A 14,130-nucleotide genomic window follows, 5' to 3' on the forward strand; every position below is an offset into this window, starting at 1 on the left:
GCAGGATTCGAACCTGCGACCGTAGCGGTCGCGCGGTTCCAGACTGAAGCACCTAGAACCGCTCGGCCATACCGACCGACCTTCCTGACGTGGAAGTCGTCGCTAGACATGGAAGGGAGTCCTGAACGAGAGTCATTTTAAACTTCTGTCCAGCCATTTTTAAACCATGAGAGCCATTTGTAACACCGAATATCGCTTAAGCGCTCATCACATAGGCTTCCTGCGTCATTTGGTGTGTCTCTGTAAATGTTTCCTTGCGTTTCACGCAAAATTTAGTGCAGACATGTTGCTTCTCCAACATTGCCATCTCGAAATTCGCAAACTGTGCGAGACAACATTCTTCACATTACAGCACTGAACAATAACCAACAGACATACAACAATGAAACTTCCGGCAGTTACACACTAAACACAGGAGTGTGCAGGAATGCCAACTGCATTTCGCTCCAACACATCACCGGCGCGAAATTCCGAATGTTCCAGAATTTTTTGAACATACCTCGTGTCTGCACTAACAATGAGCGTGACGCTGATCTTCCACTAGGCATTTATCTTAATTTCGTTTGTTTTTTCAGTGGTAAATTCTTTATCTGTTGCTCCATTCAAAATTGTGTCATATTTTGAGAGAAGTGAATTTGTAATCAAGATAGTTTCTCAAAACCTAAGTAATTATTTTCTAACGAAATTGCATTATTCAACTATCGGAATGGGTTTTGAGCTCTAGACTACGTTTCGCAATCGAGTAAAATCATTCAGAGCCGCATTAGTGTCTTCTCTTTACTGACCTACGAAGCTACGACCATTAAAAACGTTGCACCGTTTCCGTGTTTCAAAATCACAGTTGTTAGGAAACAACAGCGCTATATCACTTAGTACTTTCTCCTAAATTGCATCCGCATAGTGATGCGTGACACCCTGTCTCTGAACGAGTTCTAATTTCCGTTATCTTGTCTTCGCGGTCCTTGTACGAAATGTACGTTTGCAGCGGTGGATTCCTTCTGCAATCAGCTGCAAATATCTGTTCTCTATACTTTCTCAGTAGTGTTTCTTTAAAAGAACGCTGTTTCCCTCCAAGAATGCCCGTTGGTATTCACAAAGCATTTCCGTAGTATTCGTGTATTGATCGAACCTACCAACAATAAATCTACCAGCACGCATCTGAGTTGCTTCGATGTCTTTCTTTAATCAGACCTGTTGGCGAACCGAGTCACTAGAACAATACTCAAGAATGGGTCGCACAAATGTTCTAAACGCGGTTTCTTTTACACATGAGCTACACTTTCCTAAAATTCTCCCCAAAACCGGAGTCGACCATTTGCGTGTTCTTTCCATATCATATTGCTTTGTAGCGTTACACCTAGATATTTAATAGATGTAACTTTGTCAAACAACACACCACTAATTCTGCATTCGCAAATTACATTTTCCTCCTCTTCTACAATAATTTAGATTTTTCTGTATATAGAGCAAGCTGTCATTCATCGCATTAAATAGAAACTACAGGTCATCCTGTATTCTTTTACAGTCACTCAACGACGACACTTTCTTGGACACCACATCGCCATCAGGAAACAGTCACAGATTGTTGCTCACGCTATCCGTCAGATGATGTATGTATACAGAAAACAATAGTGGTCCTATCACACTTACCTAGTCTCTGATGTACATTCCCCATCGTCCTTCTTAAAAGCTTCGATTCTCTTTTTTTCCGGTTTTCGCACAGTTCATGTTTCAGTACCATACAGTGCTGTGCTCCAGACATTCATTGTCAGAAATTTCTTCCTCAGATTAAGGCCTACGTTTCATGCTAGCAGGCTCCCCTCAGTTTAGTGCTACAGAATTCAGCGCTCTGATTCACTGCCTAGGAGCAGCGGGGGAGCGCGCTGTAGTCGCGACCGCCTTCCTCCCAGCTATGACTGTTGATTCCCTCATTAAGCTGATGCGGCTGGCCCTGCCGCAAGAAACTAAATCTAGTCAGCAACGAAGCATGCCAAACTATGACGTGCGGGGCCACGTCTTCGGTAAGCTGTTATATCGAATTCATGTTGATGTAATAAGTTAATTCTTGGATGTTGTCACTGTGCCAGAAACAGCAGTGTTTATCGGCTACTTACTACTTGGCTGGTCGTCATGTTGACTCTGTGCCAGAGATCCCGATCTCAGAGAAACTGATAATCATACTTAAAATCTTGTAAATTGGTAGAACCTAGCAATTGTGGTCTAAAGCAATAATTCCTCTAAAGGCGTAGATAACTCCTACGCTTTCTTTCTTGAGGCGATGGACGTACGAGCCGTTACCTGTCAGACGAGAAACATGCTAATGTTGGTATCAAAAAACAAAGTTTAACCTTTCTTCTATCAGGCAAATGAGGTGATAAATGTCTCAGATTTCTTGACACCCACGCATAATACACATACTGATTTCCATTTCATAGTAGTTCTCGCACCTAGTATGTCTGCAGTGTACATTACGCACCTGTCTCCTTCACTGCATGGTGTAAGGGACACACACTGTCGCTAAGAGCGCCTCATTAGATGCAGTGTTATACACTTCCGAGAATTCTATAGCACTTTGGCCCTTTGCGCCTATCGAAGGCTTATAAAACAATACTCTGTATCTTAATCCTATGAATGCACGTACATACTGCAACGTTGATGAAATTTGTTGTGATTGCTCTATGGTATCTGTGTGCGGCCTGTAGAGGAAACTGGTATTTTTTATGTCTGATTATTATCATGTTAAGAACTTTCAGACTCTTTGCACAAATGATTTCTGGGTGTATATGAAAGTTCTACCTTTCACCAGCGTATACACCAGGGCAACAAATTAAATACCGCTTCTTCATTTGCAGACAGTTTATCATTGTGTCCCATGGCAATTAATTTTTTAATGACAGAATACTATGTTTTTGTTTTGATATATTAATCTGGCTTCGTGCGCACTAGACCTCACATTGGGAGAACTGTCCGCTCCTCAAATTTTGCCCTGTAATTCGGACTTGTCACTGTTATTATGATAGGAATTGCAGGCTTGGCTTTTGATATTCTTGCTGTTTTTCTAATATGAAAAAATACTGCAAACCTCTGTGCTACAGATTAAAGCCTATGGCCAGCTATCAGGGTCGTTCTTCATCATCTGCTTCCGGCAGAAACCTCACTCAACTTTCAAGGGATGGGTTGTTATTTTATTCATAAAGTCAGTCCCAGGAATCTATCATAACAATTGACGTTGTTAGACACAAATACTAGAATAATTCTCAAATTACTTTTGACCTCATTGTACTGTCAAGTCTTTCCAGTCGTACTTTGGTGATTAATACTGTTAACTGAGAGAGATTAATAGCCAGATCGACAGTAGTTTCTTTTCATTGTTGTTCAGTACAGTGCCACAGAGAAAAAGCATCTGTCCGTTTCAGGCCCCCATTTTTTCGTACGCGAAACTGACTGGGCAAAAATGATAGTTGCATCTTTTCAAGAAGACAGTTTTGCAGGAGAGTTCCATTTCGCCTTCTGTCAGTTCTGTGTAATTCCTACTAAACGTTCTGATAGTCGAACCCATAAAATAAATAGAACCCTGAAATCTAAACATAATGCTCAGATCTATCCAAACCACTAAGGGTTTATATATTGCTTCTTGTTTGATGTAGGGACTATCAAATAGTATACTATGTATCAGAGTCAGAAACAACGCAGACAGTCACAGAAAATCTATTCTCACGTGTCAGTTGCGCGTCAGTTGTAGAGACACTATAGCTGTAATTGATGAAAATCATTTTGCAGTCTAGGTCTGAAATGGACAGGGGACATAACAGTGGCACATGTCAGAAGCGGTGCTCTGGCTGTGCCTGTTCCACATATTGCTGACCGTTGACTCAGTGAAATTCAGGAATCACCTTGAATTTCCTACTCTAAAATTTACGCTTCAGATCGCGAAATGGAAATTTCGCATAATGAATGCACTACGCCAGGTAGTAACTCATGTGAGGAATTCGCCGTGACTTCTCATAACGCATTGCGACCTTGGATTTCTGGGAATCGTAGAATTTTAGGTGGAGAACTATGTTACAATACCTTGAAGTTCACTAGGAAGTACCGTTTTGGAGCACTGAAAGTAAATTTTGTAAAAAGTAAATTTTTTCTGCAGAAGGACCAAATACAAGTTTTTGCACAGCAATAGATAAGATTCTTACGTGCTAATGTAATTGACATAAAAAGTTATAAAATTTATAAAGGTAAACTAGGGATAAGAATACTGAAAAAAGTGTCAATGATTAGCACAGTTAAAAATGGAAATAATATAACATATTAAAGTAAATATTACGAGAATATCGCTATACACGAAAAGGTGTAAGAATAAAAGCTACGGTCTAATAAATACATGTTTCAATCAATGTAATGAATAAATCTGCAGACAGTAAATCAGTTCTAAGATGTTTTGGACTGCGAAATCTCAAACTTACTTAAAAATAATGTTAAGATGCTTCTTGGCGACTTCAGTAATCATATTTCAAAGTATTGTAGGAGATATCAAGCACACGTACCTACAAACAGGAATGGTGAAAGATAAATAAATGCGTATAAAATGTTCCAGTTAAATCAGATATTCTCAGATTTTCGCAAACTTCCAATAACGGTGAAACTGGGATCCCTTCAAATTTAAATTAATTATAATTTAATTTGAGCAAATAGCCAAAATAATAATTAATATAAAAATTTTGAATATTTAACTAATTAGAAATGGGTAGATTGATTCAGGATGACTGCCACTCTGAAGTTCAAATTAAAAAGAGAGAGAGGGAGAGGAAGAGAAATAAATAAAAGAAGTGAAGAGGTACACCATCAACAGACGAACAGAAAGGATATTGCAAAGGAAAACATAGAAAAGAGAAGATTTCGAAATAAATAAAGAAAGGTAATGAGAGCAATCTTCAAGAATAAATCAGTAAAGCAGGCGAGAAGAGAGTAGGATTGGTCAACAATAAAAAGAAGATTTTTTGGAACGAGGAATGCGAAGAAGCAGTACAACAAAGAGATAAGAAAAGGGTAAAGTTAAGGTTTTCAAACAAAGAAGAAACCTTTTATAATTACGTAACAGTACCAAAGTAATCAAGAAGATGAAACGAACCTTCGAAAAATCGCAATTTATAGAAATACAGGGTGTTTCAAAAAGAATTACCTGATTTCAAAGCTCTATATTTGTTTATAAAAAGTAGTACAAACGTGGAATGAATTGAAAATACAAAACCTTTATGTTTTCGCTTTGCTCTTATAAATGCTCTATATGTCAACCAGCAGCAGCACGAACAACATCTAAACGATAGCTAAATTCGTCATAAACTTTACACAATGAATCTGCTTTTACAGAAGTTATGGTGGCTGTCGTTCTGTTCTTAACGTTTTCTATGCCAGAAGGTAAATTGGAAATCGACACACTTCCCTTCACATATCCCCACAAGAAAAATCGAATTGGGTCTTCAATGGCGATCTTCAAGAATACAGGGCAGTGTGTCGTGGTGGAGCTCCTTCCTATTGGAAAATGAACCTAATCTAACCTAACCTAACCTAGCATAAATAACCTAAGTCATCGGAGGCCTCCTGAAGTTGTGAAAAAGCGAATTCTGCAGCATTTAAAGATAGCTCGTTCCAGTCACTGTGTTTTCTTCAGAAAAGAAGGGATCCTACAATTTTTCACGGGAAATGACACAAAAAACGTTCATTTTAGGTGAGTCTCTTTGTGCCCAACAATGTCATGAGTGTTTAGGAGTCCACATATGCCCACGTTATGTCGGTTTACTTTACCGTTAACATTAAACGTTGCTTCATCAATTCTGATAAAATATATCGTCTTCCATGTCCTCTAGCAGAGCATTGCTGAAGTCATCCGTTTTCTTGTATCATCAACCCGCAGAGCCTACACTAACTGCAGTCTGTATGTTATACAGGGTGTCCCAGCTATCTTGTCCACCCAAAATATCTCTGGAACAATAACAGCTATTGGAAAACGACTTTCACCGGTATCAATGTAGGGCTGGGGCCCATGAATGTACATATTTGGAAACATTCTAAAACGAAAGCATATGTGTTTTTTAACACAAACTTATGTTTTTTTAAATGGACCTCCTGTATTTTTTCTTCAGCAATCCATAGCATGACAAAGCACATACACAATGGCGTTGATTGCATCGCAATATTCCCATTACATGTCGAGATATTGAGACGCGAAGTTGACGCTTGAAACACCCGACATGCGCTGCTAGCGCACGTCCTGAGGCTCAGGCGTGAACCCCATGCTGCCCGTAATCGCGATGTGATTGACACGTGTAATCACACCTCCATACTTATCAAGAGGTTCGAAACAACGGCAAAACTTTTAGTCCATTTGCTCGTTTCACTAAAGCCATCAACATGAATTTTGATATTACGAGTGAATGATTAACTGTCACTTGCGCTAGATCTACAGTAAAGTAAAGTTTTAACGTTGAACGGCATTACCTTTTTAGTAACGGATTAGCGATAAGCGAAGTTAACTTTGTGACTAACTTTGCAGTACACAGATATGTTACAGAACCGCATCACCCCTAGCCTATGGGATAAATACCTGCTGGAATGTACGACGTTAATGCAGGATGGCAGCAGACCGTATTATTCGTTTCGGACCTCTTGATAAGTGTGGAAGTGTGATTACGCATGTCAATCACATCGCGATTACGGGCAGCATGGGGTTCACGCCTGAGCCTCAGGACGTGCGCTAGCAGCGCATGTCGGGTGTTTCAAGCGTCAACTTCGCGTCTCAATATCTCGGGATGTAATGGGAATATTGGGATGCAATCAACGCCATTGTGTATGTGCTTTGTCATGCTATGGATTACTGAAGAAAAAATATAGAAGGTCCATTTAAAAAAACATAAGTTTGTGTTAAAAATCACATATGATTTCGTTTTAGAATGTTTCCAAATATGTACATTCATGGGCCCCAGCCCTACATTGATACCGGTGAAAGTAGTTTCCCAATAGCTGTTATTGTTCCAGAGATATTTTGGGTGAACAAGATAGCTGGGACACCCTGTATAGACCAAACGACGCCTTAACGCTCACCAATCGGTCATAGAAGGCATTGCCAGTTCTCTGCTCGCGAGGCAACTAGTAGACTTTCGTGGACTCTGCTCAAACGTTTGGTGAATTTTTTCCGCCATGTCATGAGAAGAGCGAGTTCGATCTGGACTCTGGCTCTTGAGATTGGTGACACCAACGACAAATGATTTTTGGTGCTGACGCGTCAGTGTCGAAACGCCGACGAAAAGCACGTTGGACCGAAACCACTGACTCACTCTTTACAAACTGCAGCGCACAGAACGCCGTCTACTGAGCGGATGCCACTTTACTTCTGACTGCAAACTGAGAACACGTATTGACTTTCATCTAACGGCGATTTTCTGAAACTCTACGCCACGTCCATTCAAACAACACAAATTTCCTTGCCGGCACAGCCCATGTTTCTTAATTATTGCCATAGAAAATCAGCTCATTTTTTGAACCACCGTGTACAATAAAATTCCACAAAAATATTGTAAATCTTTACACATATGTTTGAAGATTTTAAGTTCCAAATACTGGTTTCAAAGATAAAAATGTTAAAAATATTATTAATTAACGAGCATTGTTACGAAATATTAGTCGAAATACTTTTTATGCAACCACTGAGTAAAAATTTTCTGCAAAGAGGTCTATTTTTGCAAAACGTTATGAAGGTAACCTGTGTTGTCGCAAGACATCGCCTCTCAGCGGCTGAGCTGAGCTGAACGTACGTGAACTGCGGCTCAAACGATTAATGCCGTGAGCAATGCAGGAAGACGTACAGTGAACCACAGCATCCGGCTGTGTCTACTTGACTACGTATAATCACAATCTGACACTCATAAAGAAACCAATTCAAAAAGTGACTTCTGTTCATATGGCTTCGCTTAATAGTTCTCGTTCTTTTCAAAGAAGACATGACCTTGATCTGCGTCTTTCATAGCAGATCGAAGGGTCTCTCAGTTATTACAAAGGCATGGAGAAAGCGAGGATATTGCGGGATATCCCAGTATTGTATGCAGACGTGGTGAAAGAGTTCGTGAGGCGGCGGGAAAACCCGAGACACAGCGGTCAGACGTTTAGCGGCTGTGAGCGGCCGCCGTTTCTTACGATCGTAAATTCGTCCCTCTGTGAGGAATATCACCTGCCGGCTACGCCGCTAGAAATGTACGTGACGTCCATTGCGGTCGATTCAGCTGTGAAGTTATATATTAATAAAGTCGTCAGAAAGGTCGTTATTGATTGTATTTGATAATAAAACACTCCTCTGATATGGTGAAATGTATAGGTACAATGACAATAGAGAAACATGACCCCCATCCTCCTTCTGGATGGCGTTGGCTATGGGAATGTGGTAGCAATAATTCTTAGAAAAGTCATCTGAAACAAGTAGAAAGACTGAAGTATTTAGTGAACTAAAGAATCAGTAATGTCAAAACTCAAGGAAGCCAAAACATTTAGCCCTGAATGGAAGCATGAAGAGGCCTTAGTTTAGAAGAACATTTGCCCAGTATTCTATAGGGGTGTACTTGCATTGTATTATATAGGCTTCGTCCCCGCCGCAGCCGCAGTGGTCCGCAACCCCACAACGACTACCGCAGTCCACTTCACCAATCCGCCGCCCCACACCGAACCCAGGGTTATTGTGCGGTTCGGCCCCGGTGTAACCCCCCCCCCCCCACCAGGGAACGTCTCACGCCAGACGAGTGTAGCCCATATGTTTGCGTGGTGCGTGGTAGAGTAATGATGGTGTACGCGTACGCCGAGAACTTGTTTGCGCAGCAATCGCCGACATAGTGTAGCTGAGGTGGAATAAGGGGAACCAACCCGCATTCGCCGAGGCAGATGGAAAACCGCCTAAAAACCATCCACAGACTGGCTGGCTCACTGGACTTCGACACAACTCCGCCGGGCGGATTCGTGCCGGGGACCAAGCGCTCCTTCCCACTCCGGAAAGCCGTGCGTTAGACTGTTCGGCTAACCGGGCTGGCCGGCGCATACTTATTTGAATAGTTCCCACGAAAGCGGCTCTCCGCGTCGTGTCATAGCAGTGTATTCTCGAAATTCCTCTCATAAAATCAAAAGAAATTCTGGCCATACATCGAGGCTGACAGTGCCGCCGAAGCTAGCGTTCAGATACTCGTGGGTGGCGACAGCAATACTGCAACTGAGGGTAGCAAAGCAAAAGTAGAACCAGATCTGCTACACTCACTTCTCAACTTCAAAAGAGTCCCTTTCGTAATTACAGATGTTACTTTCTGTCAGGAACGTTTGTTGTTTATCACATGCCCATGTTTGGAGGAGGAGTGTGTGGTGAAATACTCGGTCTTTTTCCTTCACCAATTCGAGTCATCTTTGCGAAGCGAGAACATGGTGACAAATTAGAGGAGTTTCCATTCTTTGTTTCTTTGGGAAACGGGTGGATATTGGCCTCTCTTTATGCCCGCCTAGAGGGAACTAAACTCACCTACAGAATCCAGCCTCCTCTGTGGCTCGGGTGCCCACGCTTTTTAGCAGGCGTGAGGGATAGGAGAGATGCCGCCCCTCAACCAAGAACTGAATCGGAACATTGAGTGGAATTTTGCACCGGGAGACTATAAGACGGGCAGCCGGTGGGTACACACGTTTCTGATGGCACGTGGTGCTAGCAATTGATTCAGGTTAATAGTTTTGTTAAGTTTGGTCGCATTCAGGCCTATTGGTATCAGTACTCTGTTATAGGAGGTGATTCACTCTACTTATTTTCTTCTCAGTGGGTCTTATGATCATGAGATCCAGTTGCGCACCCTGTATTAAGTTTCATACTTGCTATGAAACACGTGGCTGACTCTTTCTCGTAATCCTCAGATGCTGCTAAGAGTTCATAGTACCAATTTAAAATCAGTGCAGCGCGAGTTCTTCCCATGGTATCGGACGTCGCATTGTAGCTGGTCACTCTAGTTTCCACAGTAACCTAGTTGGTTGGAATGAACTAATGGCTACGAGTATACAGAATCCCAATTGTAGTGATATAAAGTAAATTATCCGCTAATCCTCTACCCATTAGAATTTATTGCAGTCTTGGATGATGGGCTTGTTATCATCTTTTTTGAATCGATATGTGAGTGCATGACCCGAGACTCTACCTAGTAGGTCAGTCTCCAGAACGTATTAAGAGGCTATCCGTGCTGAATTCCCCTTTCGAGTTAACGCTATGAACTGCTCCTTTCTGTAAACATAAACAAGTCTCCAGAATGGTTCGCAGGAGAGCTTCTGTAAAGTTTGGAAGGTAGGAGACGAGGTACTGGCAGAAGTAAAGCTGTGAGTACCGGGCGTGAGTCGTGCTTCGGTAGCTCAGTTGGTAGAGCACTTGCCCGCGAAAGGCAAAGGTCCCGAGTTCGTGTCTCGGTCGGGCACACAGTTTTAATCTGCCAGGAAGTTTCATAAACAAGTCTACCTATATTCGATAAGGATAGAAGCTGAAGCAATGAATTAAAAAAATATGTGCCACGGCCGGGACTTGAACCCGGTGTCATCATTAGGCAGATGTGCTATTCACTTCAAAACACTGGCATAAGGCACAAATTTTAATTCTTTACTTCATATTCTACCCTTATCGAAGATAAAGCTGAGACTCACTGTCTCCAGGAAAATGTAATTACATTAGTTTACCTACGTTTCCGCCTGTATCCTACGTGTTACAAAACTTTGTGATAAACGATAAATTTTTTGAATGGAGCAACATTTTCATTCAAAGTTGCCACGCATCGATCTCTCGGAGAGTTCTGAGTCATGATCCGCGGAACTATCAAAGTTATAGTCAGTGAAGGCCAGTAAATAGTTCGTCACTTCATGGTACTGCAGGATCCTAGCGTTTTCGTAGCGCTGTTGACCTGTTATTTGGGTTAAATTACTTACTGATTGTAGGGCGTAGTGGTGTTACTGTAATAAACCAAGGTATCTGAAGAATCTTTCAGATGCAGTGAACGACTTATTCACTGACGAGACCCCATTTTCTCAACAACACCCTTTTTATTGGTAAATATGCTGTAAATGATATTATAGAGGAGAAGTAAACATGAATTAAATATAACCCCCTTCCAAACTGGTAATTTACAAAGGAAGATTAGCCAGTTTAATATTCGCAGTACTCCAAAGATGATTGTGACAAACTGCCTTCAAAACTGCTGAAACAGCTAAAACTGCGTAAGCCCATTAGACTCGACGTAATCCCTGATACAGAATTTGTGATTGAGTTAGTCCCTTTATTTGGCCACATTATACTGCACATCCCTCAAGCAAACAGCAGTGCCCAGTGGTTGGAAGAAAGCGGAGGTCACACACGTTTACGAGGAGAGTAGCCGAATTGGTCCACAAAACTAGTGACCAACATCACTATGACCGGTGCGTGGTAGAATCTCGAAACAGGTTCTGAGCTCGAGCGCTGAGAGATACGTCGAACAGAATGGCCACCTGCACGCCAGCCAGTATGGATTCTGAAACAATGGCTCTTGCGAGTCTCAAATGCTTCGCTCACATCACATCCCTTAAGCTGCGGATGAAGACAACCAGGTGAACGCAGTATTTTGTAGTGACAGAGTTTGCTAGACTTTACGTTCGGTGTTATTTAGGTAATTATGAATTTCACTAGGGCCCACTTTTGGCGCTGTTTATCTAGTGACAGACTTTATTACGCCTCGTGCTGGAGGCCATTCACGTAATAATGGATCTTTTTATTAGGCCCCATGTTGAGCGTCATTTATTTATTTACATAGTTTACGCCCACATTGGAGCACTAAAATCAAACATAATACAACAGAGTCTACAATAATTGAGTTTAATTCTTAGCAGTCAGCAATTTCTTCGTTTCCCAAAACTTCTTCATTCGCTGTGATCTGGCTGTTCGTTCTTCTGCAGATATGACATACTTCTTCCGTTCTGATGGTCTGAATGCCAGCCGTGTGTATTTGTTCTTCAGAAGCAGTTTCTCTTCTCTTTGTTGAATTTCGTGTGTGGTGGTGTTCAGTTCATCCAGATCACTTTGTACTTCTTTAAACCAGATGCTTTTGGTTTTACTGTTCCAGAAGTAGTCGAGAAGCTGCTTCAGGATTCTAGTATTTGCTAGGCGAGATATGTGGCCGAAAAATGCAATCCTTCTTTTCCGCATTGTATCAATAATGGATTCAGTTTCTTTATACACTTCTAAATTGGGCAAAAGTCTCCACTGCCCATTAACTTGGTGTTTCTTACTGATAATTGTTAGGAGTATTCTTTTATCAACTTTATGCAATTTGTCAGTTGTTGCTTGAGTATTTAGTCTGAATAGTGTTTCACTTTCATATGTTGCTTCCGGTAATGTCGAAATTTAGCATTTATTGAGAGAGATCGTTTTTTGTAGGTTGGCCACGTGGTTCTCTGCGCTCTCTGAAGCGTCATTTATGAAAAGATAAATTTAGTTTAAGGATATTGTTATAGCAATCCAATTGTGTCATTTGAGTGTGTCATTTGCGGAATAGCAATAAACAATAAGTATTAGGTGCTCCAGCTAAAAGAACGTAAATAGGTTATATAACTAATTACAAAACGTGTATACACTCACTTGGGTTGCACAAAATTTTGTCAACTGACGGCGGTTTCGATTGCACTAGGGCAATCTTCATCATAATAAAAAGTTGCATGGAATACATGTAATCACACCATGGTTTATAACGTCTGAGGAAATGGTGTGATTACATGTGTTCCATGTAACTTTTTATTCTGATGAAGATTGTCCTGATGCAATAGAAACCGTGGTCAAATGACAAAATTTGTGCTACCGAAGTGTCTATATGTACGTTCTGCAATTAAATAGCATACGGTTGCTCGATCACAGCCAATAAAGTGTTTAATAATTCGTTGTATGATTAACACTTATTTTTAGAAACTGTATTTCGACCACTGCTAACAACATGGTTACTCGCTCCATTCCACTGTCACAAAACAATTAACGTGTTTTCATCACTGACAATATGATAATATGGCCACAATGAATAAAAATCGGTGTCGATACCAGCGTCTTTAGTTGACAAGCGGACTGTGAGCGAGGCGCGTTAGTTGGCATCGCCGGGCTCCATCTCCGTGCGGCTACGAGAAGGAGCGGAAGGTGTGTGGCTTGTATACGGGCAGGCGCACACCTGTGGCGTTAGCGGTTGTGAATCGCACAGCACTGGTGGGCAGGAGACCTCAACTGGGAAAGTTCGGCTGCCGAGCAGCAAATCTTTGCAGGTGACGCCACACTGGGCGACTTGCGTATCAATCATGAGAACACCCAGTCACCCAGCGGTGGAAATCTCCGACTCGGCCCGGAATCGAACCTGGGGCCCTCTGTGACTGGTCAGACCGCTGACGATCACTCATCTAAGGGGACAGACTTGGCGGCTGTCACTCACATTGACTGCAATACCACTCAGAAGCAAAGACCACTTTACGAAATTGTCTTTAATAGAATTAGATGTTTAAAGTCTGATATTGAGCATCGAGCACCCGTCGTCTGGCCGCGCCGGCACGATAGCTCAGCGTGTTCCATCAGAGCTGGCTGGTCTCTGTCATAAGAAACTGAGTGACTGAGTGAATGGATCAACAACGAACTTCAATGGATGTCAGGTGACGTCCGCTAGGATCAAATACAACGAACAATAAAAAACAAAATTAAAAAAGGAGCGTAGCGTCTTTAATTTATAATCAAAAACGTTGTCGGTCCCGGACTCGAAAACTGCCACTGCTTACATTTTGATTAATAATTAGCATTGGCAGCCGAAGGCCTCCGGCATAAGAAGTTATCCTCATTCTGCAACGGCCTTGTGAAAGAGGGTGGAGGAGGGACAGACGTTCAGAACAATCTCTTGCCCTTGGGGTGGGAAAATGCTCCTAAAGGCGGAAGAATCAGCAGTGATCAACGGCATGAGGATAAAGAAGGCAATGGAAACCACTGCATTAAAGACACATAACGTGTATCCACAGGACATTAGGCCCGTAATTGATAAAGTGTCATGACGATCTCTACATTAGTATAAGATTTCGGAAGAGTCCACCATTTGG

The sequence above is a fragment of the Schistocerca americana genome, chromosome 4, assembly GCF_021461395.2.
Source record: "Schistocerca americana isolate TAMUIC-IGC-003095 chromosome 4, iqSchAmer2.1, whole genome shotgun sequence".
Lineage (NCBI taxonomy): Eukaryota > Metazoa > Arthropoda > Insecta > Orthoptera > Acrididae > Schistocerca > Schistocerca americana.